The 20,470-nt window shown below is 30.5% G+C and overlaps 1 long non-coding RNA gene across 1 annotated transcript in view; it reads right to left on the reverse strand.

Moving 5' to 3' along the window:
- Window positions 1-1,962: 1,962 nt before the first annotated feature.
- The window catches only part of LOC139425130 (uncharacterized), a 187,474-nt gene continuing 168,966 nt past the window's right edge, over window positions 1,963-20,470 (reverse strand). Inside the window, exon 4 of the long non-coding RNA XR_011636359.1 lies at window positions 1,963-2,374. This is a non-coding gene — a long non-coding RNA (uncharacterized lncRNA). The remainder of the gene's footprint in view (window positions 2,375-20,470) is intronic.

Raw genomic sequence — 20,470 nt, forward strand, 5'->3', positions numbered from 1 at the left:
ATTACTAGGCAGACTTATTAATTCACTGTCGCGCCTAATCGAAAACAAAAATCTATTTATAACTTTTTATGCTAAATTTCTAACCGAAAATATGTTTCTGTTGCATGGTTGTAAAAATTCTCATAAATTTGTTGGCGACTCATGATCGCCAAGGTATTTTTTTTAAACCCAATATTGATGTGCTGGTTGGCTTTGTTTTGGCTATGTTATAATTTAATTAATCGCCAATTTTGGGTCTCCTATCCATGCTTCTGTGTCCGATGGGAACAAATTACACGTACTTTTTAATTTTGCTTTTAGGCAGGTCGTGGGGGATTTGTCTCCCATTGCCTGTCGTTATTAATATTATTATGCAAAATTGATTCAACTGAAATTCTTATGGATAATATTTATATTTGGTATCTCGAGCTCTGCAAATATATTAAGTAAAAGCTTTATATGATCCGGTTTTCCTTTTCAAGTGTTATTTTCATCATCCCTTCTGTTTTCATTACTATCTTCAACTAGTCCACTATACTATACAAACTTCCAACACACCTGATATACCATCTTAAAATAAATTGGCACCCCTGACTTTCCATCATCCGCCATAGTGTCCTCACCTAATGGAATGAAACAATAGTTGTCAACAGTCTTAACAGGGAATACATGAATCAAGAAATTAAATACTTCCTAATCGTATTAATAAAATTTCAAGAATTTCATTTACAACAGCACGGATAGAAAAAATTATGTTTAGCTTCAATGGCTTTTGATTCCATTAATAAAAAAAATTGTGAAAAAAAATTTTTATGCTTACAGTGCAAAAATTGTGTCATTATAAAGAAATAATTTGTAATATAGGTGGGTCTGAGATGTTCTTGAAGAGTTTTTCTGATTATGGATTGGTCTCACTCACTAAACTTACTATTAACATGCGCGTGTTCATTTTAACATTTTAACCATGCTCATTTAGAAGCATGTTCATTTTAACATTTTAGCTGATAATATGTTGCATTTCAGGCAACAACGTATGCAGCTGATATTTCTATTTATCTATGCTCATCTAGCTGTAAGAATATGTGACTGGGTTTAAGAACGAACACATTATTACATCTAGAATGTCCCCTGATGAAGTACTGTTCTGCAAACACACATTTATTTTTTAATTTTAATTACTAAGATTTTTTATGTCTTATTTCTATTATATAAGACAAATTTGGTTTCAGCTGCCTAGTGCGCTTTTCCAATTTGACTTAATAATTTAAGGTTTCAATGTATGTATTTATTTACCTTTTATGTATCAATATTGACTTAGCAAATTGAATTTATTGTATGATTAGATCTAGACTGCTCCGTAATATCACCAGAATTAAATCTAATATCAGTTTTCAAGGGGTGCCGACCGGCCTGTGTAGGGGTTAGGTAACTACCCTTGCATCTGAAAGGTTCTGGGTTCGAATCCCGGGCAAGGCAAGGATGCTATTTCCTTCTCTGTACTACAGGTCCTTACTGTGGGAGCGACATTGGCCCACCTAATATGGTGCCCCAGAGAAAGTGGTCCACAAATCTGCCCTTCAGATGCCTGTATGACGTAGGTCATTTCCAAGGCGAGCATTGGAAAAAAAAATTTCAAGGCCATGCACCCGCATAGGGTCTAAACCCGAAATCAACGGACCCGGAATTTGGTATATCACGAGATCAAATTATCTGCTAGTGGATTAAACGGGATAAAACATTCTTGCAATACCTTCTATGTCACTTCCTAACCGAATTAGGTGGTTATCAAGTCATCTGTGGAGCTACTTGGTGACTTTCATAGTTTTTATGAGTGACTTATTTTTTGTCTGGTGAGCTAACGAACTGTGACTACATCTGACATGAAACAGCACTTTAAATATGATAAAAACAAATATAAATTATAAGCATAATGTAAAATGTGATATAAACTTACCCTTAGAAGTTGTATTTTGTGCATAATGTAGTATTTTTTTAAACTAAAATGCAGCACCATCTATGAGTTTATTAAGCAAATATTTTTCACACTTATAAATTTCACATGTCTATTTCATTATCAAGTTCAAACAGTAATGTGAGAATGCATCAATAAATTATCAACTAATTCTTTTATCCTTGCTCTTAATAATTATCTTTCAAATCATTAGAAACGATGATATCCTTTATACTTCTTTTTCAAACGTCTTTCAAATCGTACTAAAATTAAACTTACTTAAAAAAAGAACTTTGAAATACTTGAATGTCCACGTTTGACAGTTAGTAACACCCATGTATTCGTAAAAAGAAATGCATCTTTCTCCCTGTGACAGATTCGATATGACCGCATATTCCTTTTTCTACTTGTCATTTTTCAGATATCAATCAAAGCATTTGAAAGCTGCCAAAAAATAGAATAAAAAAAAAGAGTTTGGTTAAAATTTGCCTTGTATTGCAGTTTACTAAAACAAAGTTATAAAAGAAATTCCAACATGCTTTGTAATTGCAAAACTTGAGTCATTTTATGATTAACGTCAATTGGCTTATCAGTTTTTAATTAAAAAATATTCCGTAATTTTTATTCCTTTAACAGCAAACTTTTTTTTAAATATTAAACTAAGAAGAGGTAGTCAAATTAAAAACTGGTTGTAAGTTTTTAATTAAGTAACCAAATCAAACCACTAATTTCATTATAATTTCTAAGATGTTATCAATGAATTGTCTCTTTCTGAAATGTACCGACTTAAAAATACTGCACCATTTTTTTTATTTATTTGAAATAAATGAAGGACGAAGCTAATAGGTGATTGGGCAATTAGAGCGACATTTCTTTTGCGTTGTTTTTTTTCTAACTTTATACAACTGCTCATTTTAGTTGCAATTCGTAATTTTGGTGATTTTTGTCAAATAATTCTAGAGATATACACTCAAGTATTTTATCACCTAGGTGTGTTTTTAAGGTTTCTATATTTTAGCTACAGCAATTTTTTTTTGTCCTATTGTCATATTTAAACCACGCAATTTTGACTTCGGCTAGGTGGCATAAACAGAATCTGAGATTGTATCACACGGCTTCTCAGCTTATTTCCATCTAGTATGCGTTCCACAGTGGACTGATCATAAAGACTCGTTTCTCAGTAGAACATCGAAGTCAAGCATCACTGTCTGAGGTCAGTAAGCGGGAGGGTGACCACTTTAATCATCCTGCGTATAGACCGAGGTTTCGTAAAACTGTTCTACCGTAAAGTGCTCGACTTCACGTGCAGATCTTTGGGCATTCCCCTCTGCAGAGGATCAAAATTGCGATGGCATGTCATCGGATCATCTTTAGGAATGTTTCCCAGACCACAGCCAATAGCCAACTGTGCAGCTCTAGTAAAGTGCGACGTAAATAAAGTGGCGATCTAGATTTCTGGTATGCAAAACAAGATTCACACTCCGCCAGTTGAATGAGCGGACCCTAGCGGACCCCGAGGCAGTTTTTTGAAAAAAAGCGATAAAGACTTTCAACTATTGCAGCCAATTTTTTATTCCAAATCATTTTATAATTTGGACATTAGACGGTATTCTAATATTACTAATTTAAAACTTCTTTGAAATTTTAATTACTTTATTCAGAATACTATACAGAGGTAAAAGCGATCAAAAATATAGAACTAATCTTTGAAAAGATAGAAATTCACTTTTTTCTCCTAATATATTTTTTATTCTTTGTGAAAGGATTATAAAATTTTGAGGAGAGATTTAAAATGTAAATTTAAATCATTCTAACTTTTCTCTAAAAATCTTCGAATTTTAAATATTTTAAGTGATAGTTTGCATTTAGAGAAAGTTAATTAAACGCACAGAACTGTACCTTAGTGGTTAAGCACAATGCAATATTCTAATATCATATTGTATCATATGATATTATATCATAACAATATGATATTGTATTAATCATATCAATATCTAATATCATATTCTAATATCATGCTGTGGTGCAATGCAATATTCTAATATCATATTGAAAGGAAAACTGAATTCAGACAATGCCATCAAATATTGATTCCTTTTTCTTTGATAAAGATGAAAACTACAAAATTTACTTTCCAATATAGTTCTCTATAAGTTTACACTTGTATATATCTATGTTTCAAAAATAAAACCAAAATGATTATTGACAATAAATATTTAAATAATATCTTACAAAAGAAAAAATTGATTTGAGAAATTTTCACTGGAGCAATTCAATTCAAAATCAGATCAATAAAACTACTCACGAATTGTAAAAAAAAAAGTTCATGAAATTTTGACAATTTAATAACAAAGAAAGGAAATCGAAAAATTCTATTAAAATAACAAAAATCCGATATCGTATTTCTCTACGTCTTCCAATACAAAACTGAATTAAATCGACTGAATTAAAAAGCAAAGTTTCATTAATAAGCCTTCACTTCAACGAAGAAAAAAAAACTGAAAGAGTTGCTTACCGTGGAATAAGATGTTACTCCAATGTGAAAGGAACAAAAAGAATTCCCACTTTGCGAAAGATAGATCTCTGATAAATTTCATTTTTCTTTGTTATTAAGTGAGAAGAAAACAGGCCACATGAAATACACTTTGAAGAAAAGATTCAATCTAAGTTATTGTAAACCCCACAGGCTAAAAAGCAAAGTCTTTCAATTGAAATTTCATTTTCGGAACTCTTGTTCCTTAACGATTTTTCAGACATATTTTTCTCTCAAACTAGTTCTAATTTATGCGCTTTTGTTCTGTGGGCTGAAGAAATTTTTGTATCAGAAATACATCGATCTGTATACGCCTACCACCCCTCAGGGTATGAAGATAGCAGACGTATACTTAACGTTATCGATTATAAAAATAAAACAAAGCAAAACTTAGGTTTCAAAAAGAGAAGCATTCAGGGCGCAAGCAAAGAATATAAGGGTATTGAACGTTCGAAAGAATGTTCAGGTGAATTTCCTCAACCCCTCTTTATTCCGCCCCCCACCCCGATATATTTCTTTCCGCAATGCTAAAGTTTTTTCGATATTATATTCTTTTTGAAAGTCAGAAAGAGGATATCTAAGATGTGTTTTTGAGTCTCCATCATATTTTGTGGGGGGAGGAGAAAAATTTTTTTAAATTCTCTTCTTCTTTGACCTCAAAAATATTTTGAAAAATACTATTTCTTTTTGAGAATCTTTATCCTGGTTTTTTTCATCCTTTGTTGCATTTTTTGAACATGATTTTCCACTTTAAAAAGTTTTTTGCATACATGAAAATTTGAAAAATAGTTAGAAGGGTTTTTCTTGTTTTCCAGAAAAGTTTCTCTGCTTATGTTACCAACCGATAATTTTTCACTCCAGAAAATAAAATACATTTTTAAATATATTCTGAATTTTAATCATAAAATCTTAATACTCCTTCTTAATTATTTTGATATTCTCTCTTCATTATTGCACATTTCTTTATGTACTTACATTCTCCATTTTTTAAAGAAATGCATTTTCTCTTGTTGATAATCTTAATCTTGATTTGTTTTGATTTCATTACATTTTATAACATGATTTTCCAATTTAAAAGTTGTGAATTTAAGAAGATGAAAATTTGTTTTCTTGTTTTCCAGAAAAGTTATTTTTTGCTGATTATCAACCAATATTTTTATATCGACAGAAAAGGGAATGAATCTTTTTTATAATAAATGTTTTTTTTAAAAATTAACTACTTATTATGCGGAAATCATAGCAGCAAAAATTTGTTTTTAATAGCCTTTAACCGCATAATTTGTGTCACCATCAGTAGAAGCTTGAAAATATACAAAATTTTTAATAATATATAATACTGTCCAAGAGCCGTGAAAGAGATAGCAAAACTATTATTAACGTCAGTGATGCTCGTAGTTGTGGTTTTAAGTATTACTGATATTGTAAAAACAGGCACTGTGGTAATAAGTTCCTAGCATACTAATGTGGTACCTCGGGCATTGTGGTGAAATGGCTTTTACAGACCCTACAACTTCATTATTCGAGAAAGAAAATAATAAAATAAAAGCAGGATATATCTTATCAAGTTACATAGAATATAATTTTGGTAAAATATAAATTCGATAAATCTTAAAAATTAGTTTGCAGATATTCCTGATAAATTTTCTATCCTGATAAAAATTAGAAATCTGATAAACTTAAAATACAAATTGAAGTCACTGATTTTTTAGAGGTTACTATTATTTTTATGGATTTCATAGATGCATCGAAATGCAATGCATGGAAACTATATTAGATTGCTGCATATCCAAACATTTCCATGTTAGATTTTCAAATAAGAGTTGCGTGGGCATTACAAAAAACAAAAGAAAAACACGCTGAAAATTCGCTGCAGACATCTTGATTGAGTCGGCAGGCCATCTTTCTTTCGGAATTTAGTTTTGAATGCAGCAAGAAAGGATCCTACAAATCATATTAACTCGAGAAATCAAACAAAAGAAAAATATGCTAAAACTTCAGTAGCCAAACTATTACTGTTTGTTGCAAATGCTTTAGAAAGTTTCAGGGATCCTAAAAGTAAGTGGTTTTGACTAACGTTGCGTTTTTGCAACATTTTGTATCTTCTATGGGAATAAATATTTTTACTTTCTTCTTTGATTAGTCCTTAAAAACTCTAAAGAACGATTTTTGTTCTTTTCCTTCTAACGGAAGGTGGTGCTGTCATTCATGGGTTAAATATATTTTTCAGACCTTTTTCACTATTTTATATAGATTAAAATAAATAAAGAATATTATATTTATCATTTTAATTTTTCAAGGTTATGAAATAAAGCCTGAAATACCGGTGTCTTTTTTTACGTTAAATGTAAAATCTTCCAAACAGGGCTCACTTCCAAACAATATTTTTGAAAGCACTTACTTGAGTTTTTCAGATCGAAGAGAATTAGTTATTCATCAATAAAATTTCTTTAATTACAAAATCAAATATTGATAAATTTTTAGTATGAAAGAAACAAACTTTTTCTAACTACTTTTTTCGGATTTCATATTTTAGCACGAACATAATTCCGATGATCAAGCAGATTTTAGTAAATATTAGATTGCTTTTTTATAATTAAAAAATACCAAAATATATTTTTGCTGATTTTCACNATATATATATATACTGTCCCCGAAAGAATTTATTCACTTATGTACATTAAAGTCTCTCCAACCACATTATGATCATTGCATGGGCATAGGCGGCATAATTTAGAAATCTGAAATGCTCACTTTAGGAGAATGTCTTAAAATTTTGGTCCATTTAATGCCATACTCTCGAAATAACAATGGAAAACGCAATGTACTCTGGGATACTTCAGTAAACTAACTGATCAGAAACATCACATCACTTGATACTTCTGATTGTGTATTTTTATGCAAGGGGAAAACATACTCCTATTGGTGCTCTTTGCAATATATATACACTCCCCGAAAGAATTGATTCACTTAAGTTGATCATTAAAGGTCTCCAACCACATTACGATCTCAGGTAGGCGCCATAATTTAGAAATGTGAAATGCGCACTTTAGGAGAATGTCCGAAAATTTTGGTCCATTTAATGCCATACTCTCAAAATAACAATAGAAGACGCAATGCACTCTGGGATACTTTTCCTTTCCCCATTTCAAATTTTCTGAATAATAGACCGCAGGTAATTCGAACCAGGAGTTCCTATAAAATGGGAAGACTGCTACAATACTGTATTTACCGTTGTAGGACGGCATGGAAAAAAGGAAAAAAGGCAAAGAATGTTTTTTTCTTTAGATTACTTTTTTTTATCCTCCAACTTACGTTTGAACGTGCCTTACAATGGTCTTCATTATTTGAACTTCTCCTTTTTAATCAGATAAAAATCCACCATAATGGTTTGGAGAGGAGATATTATCACCAAGTTATCAATTTTTTAGGTAAGTATTATCGGGCGAAAAAAAAGTAATATTTAAAAGTGAGAAGGCTGCTGGATCAAAGCGACAAAAAGGGAATAGTTTTCAATATCATAGCAATAAGAGGTTTTTCTTTTATTGATTTTCTTAGCATCGAAAAGCTTTACAAATAAATAAATTATGAAGTTTTTATTTTAATACTTATACCGTAAATAGTTTTTGCAATGCACGAAAAATTAAATAGAAAGTGTAGGTGTAAAAATTACCGGAAAAAGTTAACAAGTTTAAACTACCAGAAGTAAAACTTTAAAATTAACAATTTTTCTATTGCTTTCTAATTATGATGCATTTACAATTTTCACAAAAACATTAATAAATGAATGTATAGGAACAAAAAATGAAAACAACTTAGGTAAAATTAAGAATTCAGACTTCATTAGGGGTAAAAAATAAGTTTAAGATTTTAAAAAAAAAACTGCAACTATTTAAAAAATTTAGTGGCAGTTAAATTTGCATAGATTTTTTGTACGCTATTTTATTTTATTTTAAGTTAATATTTTAGTTTATGACAACCAATGTTCAACTCCGCAACCTTGTAATTTTGAACCAAATCCGGAAGACAAGAGAACTCCTGGATCAAGTATTGAGAGAAATTTGCTTTCGTAGAGGACTTTTTGATGAAACTAACCCGCATTTGCGTTATACGGAAAGGAAAACCACGAAAACTTTCCACTTTTAGCCTGAAAGTAATAGGACTCCATCCCCTTATCGTGGTTGATTATATTGGCCCATGATAGACTAGCCCAATTTTTACTTCACTGCTGTCAACGAGAGCCCGGTGAGCTATTCTTATTAACCAGCCATCACTGGGATTCAAACACATGTCACTTCTTTGTGAGGCGAGTACTCTAAAAAAGAAATTGCTGACAGAAATTTTTTATTCTTAAACCATACATAAAACCTTCACAAATAACAGATCTTTTTCAGTGGGGCAAAATAAAGTGTAAATCTGTACTGGTTATGTCAAAATATATAATCATTATTTTAATCTAAAGAATCGTAAACGATGCAATGTTACGTAGTGCTGCCATCTATCGAGGAGTGAGAGAGCTACGTGATCATTGTACATGGTACAAAGAGAATCACTGGTCGCCCGCTGGGATCGAACCAAGTGACTTTCAGACCACAGCTTGAAACTCTACCACATAGGAGAATGGTGCACACTTCCCAACAAGTGTCAGTTATGAAGTTTTATGTAACTGCAAACGTAGACGCATCATTTCGATTTAGCTAGATAAGAGGGCAATGTCAGAATGTTCTGCTCGCTGTTGTTCTGAAATTATATTTTTTTCCTATTCAAAACAGAAATACTTTTAACTAACAAATAAAATCTTTATCAATGGTTACAGGTTTTATCTGTTTATCAAAAAAATGTGTCATTTGGCAGAGTTAGATGTTGTAAATGTAGGTAGATATCCCAGGATAAGGACGGTTTAAAATAAGCCTTCACTATACCCTGGGATTATTATAAATTATAACTGGGATTATTACAAATAGTCAGAAATAAGTCAGGTTAATTGAACAACAAATAATATAATTTCTAATTAACCTAAATACATGTTAACTCATGACAATAACCCAAAAATTATCAAATTGATTAGAAAACACTAGAATATTTTGCAATTAACCTGATACATCTGAAATAAGTGTGGCTGATAGTAAAGAGCAGGATTATGCATTTAACCTGCAAACTATTTAGCTTTTTTTTATTATTCACATTTGTTTAACCATAAGTGTTTCTTTTCTATTTATTCAAAAATGTTTAACATTAAAACTGCAATCCTGTTATGGTGCTTTTTTTTTCAAAATTTTTAGCAGCCGAAACTAATATTGGCCAAAATTAATTTCAAATCAGTTTTTTTTAATTTACTAGATTAAGCATTTTGTTGCTTGAAAGTATTAAGAAATTACTTGAAAGTATACTCTTATTAGTCGAAAAAATAACAAGCTTCTGTGTGTGTTCTTTAAAAAATATGTTCCTTTAAAAAAATACTTTTTTCGCAAAAGCACATAGAGATTCAGCTGAGCGAAATGAATATCTATGTATTCATAGAATTTAAATATACAAATGATATTTTATGATATTTTTTTCAAAATGTGTTTATTCTTATTAACAGTGTTGTTATTTGCAATTTAGAAACATCATCTAAACTTTACAAAAAGTGATATATTTCCTTAATATTATGTTTCCTATCCCAAAACACTCATTAATCATCTTAAATTTGAGTTAATACACACCAATCCATCATATCTAAAAACTTTTCTCAGAACAAACGAAACCATTCATCAACAATGGGGAAAAAACACCCATACACATAAAAGCAAAAATATCATTCCAGAAAACTGTTCGAAGTTCTAGAATGAAAGGTTCGTTCTACTCAACAATTATCTCCTCAACGATCAGCACGAATTCTCCACTTTCCCGTTCTCCAGGAACAATTCCCCATCAAGAGAGAATGTACCGTAAACTGGGAATTTAATGCCTTTGATAAAACTTCTGCGATGCGTTTTAATTGGACCCGCCAACTAGTCATTCTCTTGAATAGAACGTGCACCCTTCTTCGTTCTCTATCGTTCTTGAAGATCGTTGCATCAAAGTCAATTCATAATGAATGTGTCTTGGCGACCATTGTCTGCGGAGAATAATAACGAAATCGTGTCGGAGAAATGCCTGTAAAATGAAAATCAGTAGAGTTGTTCCTCTGATAAGGTAATAAAAATGCGCCAAATGGTTTATTTTGAGCTGTTTTACATGTGATGAAACCTAATACTTTATCTCCAAAAGCCATAGTCTCATTTTATATAAGCTTTAATGAAAAAATCTGAAATTTATGTTATTTTACTTAATTAATTAGCTATTTAATTTAGTTAGCAAAAATTTATGTTATTTATATAATTTATATTGAAAATTTATATTATTTTAGTCATTATTGCATTGAGACAAACAATAAATACAATGATACTGTAATTAAGTCAGTGACTTTTTCATAATGCCAGATTTAAAAAAAAGAAAATGCAATTAAAGTAAAGATAGCTGTAATACAGCATTTGTAAATAAATGAAATGGTTGTAATATAAAAGTCAAACCATTAAAAACTCATTTCAAGAGTAATTAGAAAAAGAAAGAAATAGATACAGTTAAAAGAATTGCAATGAATAACATAAATAACGTAATAGAACTAGCGAATATTGAACTAGCGGCTAAAGTGCAGCAGAGGAAGAGCAACTACATCCAAGACTGAACATATGTTATAGGGCTCCAGTACAATATTTAATGCGGACCTCTTCCGCAAAAAACAAAATGTCTTAATTTCTTATTCTGTTGAATTTTTGAAGATCATTTAAACACAATTGTAGTTTTTAAATAGATATAAAGAAATTCTCTGCAATTTCTCTTTTAAAAAATCTAATCAATAAACACTTCATTTTCTTTTAAAGAATTTTGGTCCCGTTTCCCTTAACAATTCTTCTTCTTTCTATCAACTAGAGAACATACTTCACCAAATCACATTTAAAATGCATATTTGTTATTTAAAATAGAAATATCTCATACTTTTTCGGTAAAAGTTAAGTGTTTCTAAATTTCTTATAGAATTAAAATGTCACCCGGTCTTTCCCGGAATTTTTCTAGGAACACTATCACTTATAAAAAAAGTATTACATCTAAGGCTTATCAGAAATGATATTTGTACTTAACTGAACGTCTGACAGTGTTTAGGTCTTTCAACAGGATTTTCGAATCTTAAGTACCCGGCCTCACCCCACATTCCACTATTTTTTTTTTTTTTTTTTTTTTTTTTTTTTTTTTTTTTTTTTTTTTNTTTTTTTTTTTTTTTTGCTGTTTTAATTGTTGCGCTTCCTTCACGTTGTCTAGTTTTATTTTCATATAGTTTTCGTAAGTTTTCTTCATTAAATTACTTTTGGTTTAAATTCGGTTTCATGCAAATGGTTTTCATGAACGGTTTCATGTTGTTGAACCAAGGAAGTTTAAGTTTTTGGGTGAATTACGACGTTTTAAAGAATATGGAAATTCTTACATATTTCTTCAATCCTCAAAAGAATAAAAAGAATAAACTATCAATAAAAATTTTATTTTTTATAAAACCGTTTTTAAATCGAAAACTTTTCATAAATCAAGTCATTTTTTTCAATTTGAGCAGTGATATAAAGGAGTCGCTTTCAACGATTTCATTTTAGTAGTAGACTTCCTTACATTTAAAACATAATTGTTTTATTAGAGAAAGCATATTTAAGATTTTTTTTTTTTTTAGTTTTCTGAAAAAAATAATATTAAATAAATGCAAACTAATTTCATAAAGACTAATTTCTAATTTCATAACTATCAAAACGAATCTTTTTATATTACTATGAAAATAACTATAAAAATGTATAATTAAAAACTATAAGACTTAAACAAACTGCACATTTAATGTAACTAGAAAATTAAACTAACAAATTATAAATTTCCCTACTTAAAGCTACATTAACGCTTCGAAAATTAAAAGCAAACAGCGACAAAATAAAGCTTATATTCCCGTAGATTTATTTTTTAGTATCTCTAAGGAGGTGTTTAATAGTTAGGTAATTTTTGAGCTAAGTCCGTAATAGTTATATTAACGCACCAAGAACCGAGACCAAACAAATTTAAGTAAACACAGAGTAAGGAAAAGGTTTAAACAGGGTTTTATAGCAAAGATGGTTTTTTTTTCTCTTAGAACTCTCTTTTTTATTAAAAGAAAAAAAATGAGTTTTTACTTTTTTTGATGATGAACTTCACGCAAAGTTTTTTTTTCTAGTTTCTTGTACCTTGGATTATTTTGTATGTTCCATAGACTTAGGAGAAAAAAATATCTTTTTTGCTGCAGGTTTTCCTAAAAGATAATCAAACTAAACAGCGTTTAAGAAGAAATCGATAGAACAATCCAGACAAGAATTTAATCCTTCTCTACCAAATATGGTTTCTGCATACTTATTAAAAATCAATATACGATGAAAACAAATGCGATTTTTTTTTTGTCTCAGTATGAATTGTTGACTTGAAAAGAAACTTAAAATCAATTTACGTCAAAAGTTACGTCATGTGAAACTAGTTTTTTGTCAGTAAATGTCAAAGTGGAATTATCATTGAGGTTTAGCATACTTCGTTTTAAGAATCACGATACAGACTAGATGTTTCGACCACAATGTGAATTTTGATCGAGAAAATTCTTGAAAAATAAATCTTCAGCCAGTCAGTTTTTTTTTACTTGAAGCTCTGAAATAGTAAGCGAAATCTAATATTGACGAATGAAGTTATGAAGTTCTATCAATTTAATATCCATTGCTATGCAATTGTGAAGAGATTGATAAAGTTCTGTGATTTTCCTGGTCCACATCAGAATTTCTATAAAAAGAAACTGGTCTGAGATTAATGTTCCACTAAACACCGTGGAGTGTTCCTTTTTGAGTGCATAGTAATACCATAAATAAGTAATAAAAGCTGAAATGAGTTATTTATATAGCAGATTAGGCCGACCAGGTGGCCGAGTGGTTAGCGTGTCTGACTGCGGAGCCATTGGCCGCGCGTTCGAATCCTGCTCAGGGCATGAATGTTTCTTTCTCTCTCTGTGTTCATGTCCTTTCTTCTGTATGTGAATGTGACCCGCCCTATAAACGGGTTTGTGGTTGTGTGACGTGGGCGACGCTGCTCCACCGCCGTGGTTTCGCCACAGGTGCCCACTGGGTAACCAGAAGAGAGTAGCAGTTCTGGAATTTCTGTGACCAATGGGACAAACCCCAAGTGCCCGACATAAAAAAAATATATATAACAGATTAGAACTAATTCCTGATTGTGAGGGTAAAAAAATAGTTGAGGTTTTAATAAAATTCTTGTTAAAAACCAAATGGAATAGAGAAATTTGTGCATATTGTTGGACATCTTTTTATGTTTACGCACATATTTTTATGTTTTTCTAGGGAATATTCTGTGGTGTTCAGGGTAACTTTCATCTCACACAAGTTTCCTTTCATAACAATCCTGATACCGATCAGGAAAATCATAAAACTTTATCTCACTCTTCACAGTTGCATAGCAATGGAAATAATGTTTCCCATCGTTAATATCAGGCGCACAACAGGTGACTAAAAATTTAAAAAAAGGTAGGAACTTAATTCACATTTATTTATTACCTCTTTAAATATGGAAAACTGAAATTGAACTACCACTGTGATTAACATTTCAATTTATTCAAATTTTAATTTATTTATATTTGAAACAAAAACATTCTTTTCATTCACTTTCAATAGTAAACTAATAAAAATATGCATTAAAAAGTTGTTACTTTTAATCTCTTTCATAAAATTTTGGATTTTATTAGTCACTACTTTCAGTCGGCTGACAATGCAGTTGGCTAACAATGCATTAATAAAAGTTTCCCTTGAACGATGTATTAATGCAAGCAGTTTTACTAAAATAATAAATAATAAAAATGATAAAACAATTTTTTAAATTTTTAAAAATTTCAAATTTGTAAAAAAATGACAAATTTGTATATTTTATCTCTGTCATTTTCGCCATTTACTTACGGATAATTCTTCCCATTTAGACATACTAAACTTTTATTGCATTTTACCTAATTATTATTTTACTTTACAATACATGATTTCATATAGGAATTATAGAATAGCGTTGTCTTGAATGTAGAGGAACTTTTACAAAGTCATTTGTTGGGTAAGCACTATCTGAAAAGAATAATATTCATAATTATTCCTCAGAGTATATCACGTATTTCCTCGAAAAATTACCTTTCATGTTGAAGCTCAATAAAAACTCTCATATATGATAGTTACTTTTATTACAATGAAAAAAATATTTTCTAAGTCACTATGGTGGTTGTATATATTTAAATATACATCCCAATTAACAGCTACATGAGTAAAAAAAAATGCACTTTGTGTCTAAAAGGATCGCGTTTCTTTCATAACTTAATATATTAGGATTATGCAAGATGCTTGAAGTACCGAGGGAAAATATAATATTTCTTCTTCTTTTTTATTTATGCAATCCTCATTTAAATAATTGCATAACATACTATTTGTTTGATTTTTTTGAAGTAATTTGCTAGCAGACGTAAAGATAATTCAGTTAATAAGTTTATTCACTTAGCTAGCTACAATGTGTTTTAAAAAGAGTTTGAGAACTGAAGTAAATTTGAGTACAGAACGAAATACATAAAGTTAATTTTATTTAATAAAGGAAAACTTTTTAATTTTTATTAGGATTTTTTTTCCAAAATTTTATTTTGTTCAGATCTTAATTGTTTTCCTTTTCCTACTAAATAATAAACTGTAATGTGTTTAAATGTTTATTTAGAAAGGAGTTAATATTTTTTAATCACATAATTGCTAAATTTTAGAGTAAAACATTAGTTCTAAGATTCTCTTTGAAAATTTATATGTTACCTTTCATTATTGTTTGAATAAAAAAAAATATAATATTAGGAAAAAGGAGAATTTTTGAAAATTTTATTATTATAGCAATGATACAACTTAATTGTCCACCTATTATTTCTATTTTTTTTCGAATAATTAATAAATAAATAGAAACGTAAAAAAATAATTATTCACACAAACATTTATATGAAAATAAAAAATAACTTTCCCAAGTTGGAATTTCACATACATAAATTTTTAATTTCATCATAATAAATTTCATAATTTTCGTTTAAAAAAAAAATCTTTAGCGAGAAAGCGAAAGAAAGAAGAAGGTTAACAGAGAAAGTTATTTGTTTTACAATCAGCAGCTAAATTTATTGAAATAAAGCATTTTATAAATACATCAGACAGAATTTATATATATATATTTTTTGTTCCCAAATCTCATATTTTCTCTCGCAAAAATTGCTGTCCAAGAGTTGCAAAATTGTTTAAAAAAATTTTATGTTTAAACAGAGAAAACAGAGGTTTTTAGCTTTATTTTGTAACTTAAGCAGTCTTTTACTACAATTTATTTAAATTACATGCAATTTATTTATATTACATGCAATTTATTTATATTACAATTTATTTATATAGCACTCGTTATATAGCTATATTAATATGCAGATTATGTATTAACCCTTAGATCAAATGCTATCAAAAGTGGGTCTTTTTATCTGATTGCACTGTAAATACAGAGTGTTACGTAATGACCACTTTTTATACATTATCTTAGATATTTTTAAGAAAAAATATATCAAGCAAATATACAGATTTCATCTCGCAAAGAAAAAGTGCTATCGAGATCTGTTGAATCACTAGGAAGATAAGTAGAATGAAGAAAATCAGAACCAAAATCATTGCCTGATGATATTTTGAGTAATCTTATATTCATCCTTCTATGCCTCCTTATTTTTTCCTGCAATCAAGCAGGTTTTGACTTTTTCAGACCAACGTTTGTTAACTGGGATTTATCATAATTGGATTACCCTTTAGTGTTCCTCTCACTAAATGGCCTTTTTTTGCTACCCCTATACCGTATATTATTTACTAACTTCTTTTTTTAATTTTTTGATTTTTTTTGTTGTTTATTGCTATTTTTTTATATTTCTATCGATATTTTCTTCCAACCTTAGGTATTAATATAGGAATAGGCACTGGGTTAAATGCTGGTGTGTGTGTATATTTTTACTTTGTTTCTGATAAAAATTGTAGGATATGATATGTATATGATATATCATTATAGGATATGATACACATTTGATATGTATAAACATTTGCTCAAGAAAAAATATTCAACGTTTTATAATATTTTATAGTTATTGCTATGTATTTAAAATGCAAGTTAATTCAATTAAAGGAATATTCATTTCGCAACTGTTTTATTCATAATTATGAATAGTGATTAATGAAAAGTTTGGTTAGCATTTTAGAAAAAAAAATACATTTAGCTAAAAGCTGTGATGACTCAGGGAAAAGAATGCTCACCTCCCAATGAGGTGAACCGGGTTCGAGTCCCAGCGATGGCTGGTCGATACGAATCCCGCACAGACCACCGTGCTGACGTAAAGTATCCTCAGTGGTAAACGTATCATGGGTAGAATCCTCTTGCCTTTTGACAAACCATGGTATGCTTTCTTGGTTTTCTCTCCTCGCAAAGCAAATGTGAGTTAGTTCCATATAAAATATTTACCACGAAGGCAAATTTCTCCGAACATTCGATACAAAAGTTTCCTTGTCTTCTGGATTCTGTTCAAAATTACAAGGCTACGGAGTTGAACATTGGTAATCGTAAATTAAAAATTGCGTCAGCTGTTCAATGGTGATCATAAAATAAAAAAAAATATTGCTGAGTACTGGTGAAGTACCAAAAGAAACAGAGATATTTTACCAGATTTTTATGGTAAATATTTTGTATACCTTATATATTTAATTACCATACATTTTTATATGGTAATTTGAAACAGTAGAAATGAGTAGCAAACATAAAGTTTAATGTTAAACATGTATTCCAACATTTTGTGTTTTATCTTTCTCTCATTTGAGTTTTATTTTCATACTTTATCAAACTTATCTTGCAACGCTCAACGTATTTGCATATCTATTTTTATAGCTCGAGCAAACTTAATTTCATCAACTGTTAAGAGCTCAATAAAGTTTTATCCATTATTTCTTGCAGCAATAAACCTCAAATGACTTTAGTAAAACTTAACAAAATTCAAAATGACATAAAAATATCAGATAACGCAAAATGGAATTTAAACTTTGATGGTATCTTTAATTAACATATAGTTAATTTAAATTTCTAGAAAAAAAAAACATTTTCATTTTTAGAGACAGCTACTTGGAACATTAATCGATTATGACATGAAAATGCAGAAAAGATAAAAAATTATTATAAAATTATTGCTAAAATTATTATTTCCTTTCATTCTAAGCTATAGAAAAAACTACAAAAATATTAGCGTGTACCGTAGATTAAAATGAGAATAGAATTTAAAAAATATTAAGTGTGAAAATAGTATTAAAAAAGAAAGAGTTCCTTGAATTTGAAAATAGTAAATGCTAATAAGAAGTTGCCATATTTTAAATATTGTGATACATTTAGAAGCATTAATTAAAATCTGTCACTTTTTTATGTAAATAAATAAAATATAAACTAAGACTTTTTTGACACAATTTTAATTAAATAAATTGCTCTAAACCTTTATTATATTTCCAATATCACATAATGAAGAATTAAACATTTTATTCATAAACGTATATACGTAAAACTATGTAAGAGAATGTTTTTTAAAGTTTCTTTTTCAGTTTTTTCATAAAATATGGTAAAAACTATAAAAATGTTATTTTTTAAGCTTCATTCGATAATGACAGAAGAATTTAAAGGAAGATGGGAATAAAGGGAATTAAGGAGAATGAACATTTTCAAAATGACATTCCCCTAACGAATTTGAATATAATAATTAAACATTGTCACATTTTAAATACTTTTTGATAAGTAATCTAAAAAATATTTTTGATATGAATTGAAGCTAATAAATTAAAGAAAATGTTTTTTTTTAATAATTAAAGCAACTAATATTAATAAAAAATAACAGCATAATTTCTTGCTTTACTTTTTGAAGTTCACAGAATTGTTAAGAAATGATGCGTTTACCAATCCAATTTAAATATTATTAGGTATATTGCTTAAATAAATTAAGTACTGCTTCTAAATATCCATTACCTTTTTTAACACTGATAAACATTGTGTTAGAATTTGAATCAATATAATGACAAGTAGCCCTTTTTCTAAATGATAGAAACCCAAATTTACATCTAATTGACCTCGTTAACTATTGTGTTTTTTTCCTCAAATAAGCCCTTTGCAAACTTTCCGCAATTTCACAAGATGACAAGAGCACAATATAAAGTAATATCTCATTGCATTCATGAATATTTTTATGATTTCTCAGAACTATGCTTAAAAAACATTCTGATGACCAAATTTAAAATGTGACTTCGAATTATAATACCGAAATCTCTCTGGTTACAGAAAATCCTCAATTACAGATCGGCGCCACTTTTTAGAAAATCTCCTAGAAAACAACACATTATCTTATTATATGCATGAAAATCAACAGTTTTTTCACCAATAATGCAAAATCCCCAACAATTTGAAAGTGTGTCATACGATTAAGTCCAAATCTGGTCGGCTATAAGAATCTGCACAAAAATATAAGCACTTTGAAGGTTGCCAGAAATTCACTATATAAAGGAGGGAAATATCTTACAGGTATAGGACAAAATAATAGGAACACCTGTGAAAAAATGAAAATATTTTATTTATTAGGAGTTGGGCCACCTTTGGCCTGAATTACAGCTTGCATTCGACGTGGGATTGACAAACAAAGGTCTTGAACAAAGTTCATTGGAATTTGCAGCTATTCCTCTTGCAGGGATGTCTCGAGTTCAGAGAGTGTGCGTGGAGGAGGAAACCGAGCACGGACATTTTTCTCCAAAGAAATCCCACAAAGGCTCAATGATATTGAGATCAGGGGACTGAGGACACCACGTTAGATGGTCCACTTCATCATTATGCTCATTTAACCATGTTTGAACACAGTGAGACGTGTGAACAGGGGCGTTGTCATCTTGAAACACAGGACGTTCCCCCGGAAAGAGAGTATGAAGCATAGGGTGAAGATGATCTGCAAGAATGCTTCGGTCATGGTCCCCTTTGTCCATCCCCATCAAGACAACGAGAGGCCCCAATCCACGGACAGATATAGCTCCCCACACCATCACAGAACCACCTCCATGTTTCACGGTTGGAACCAGGCAGTCGACATGAAATGCTTCTACCGGCGTTTGCCACTCGAACACACCTCCGGTTGTCTGGAATAGTCTAAAAGAGGATTCATCAGACCAGATGACTGGTTCCCATTGCAGTTGTGTCCATTTTAGGTGGCCTTGGCACCACTGTAGTCTCTTCAAAGCATTGCGCGCTGAAAGTAACGGTTTTGGAATAGCTACTCTGCCATGAATGTTAGCAGCATGCAATTCCCGTTGAATAGTTTTCATGGATACAGGGTTCTGGAGGTGGGTATTCATCTCGGATGTTATCACCGGCAGTGTAGTCTTGCGTTTTCAAGCGACTATCCTCTTCAACACGAGTCTATCACGGTCTGACAACTTCGACTTCCTGCCGCTGTTGTGCCTCGCCGAAGACACCGCACCCAACTTTGTGCATGCCGACAGAGTCCTTGATACAGTGGTCCTTGAAACACCTACAAGGTTCGCTGTTCTGGACACGGACGCTCCAGCCAGGCACGCTCCGATTATCATGCCTCTTTTAAGGTCAGAGAGGTCGGACATAATCTCGTTTTGCTAGAAACAGATTTTTCTCATGCAAATCTCACACTGCCGAATGCTAGACAGATACTTTGCCTTTCATCACCACTAGGTGGCACATTCTTGCGACACGTGCCCACCGCTTATTGGACAGTCGAGAACGACTCACTATGGCGACAATGAATTTGTACGACAATGAACGACAATGAATTTGTACATTTGGGTATGACATATATATACGTTAGATGGTCC

Source organism: Parasteatoda tepidariorum, chromosome 3, assembly GCF_043381705.1.
Source record: "Parasteatoda tepidariorum isolate YZ-2023 chromosome 3, CAS_Ptep_4.0, whole genome shotgun sequence".
Classification (NCBI taxonomy): Eukaryota; Metazoa; Arthropoda; class Arachnida; order Araneae; family Theridiidae; genus Parasteatoda; species Parasteatoda tepidariorum.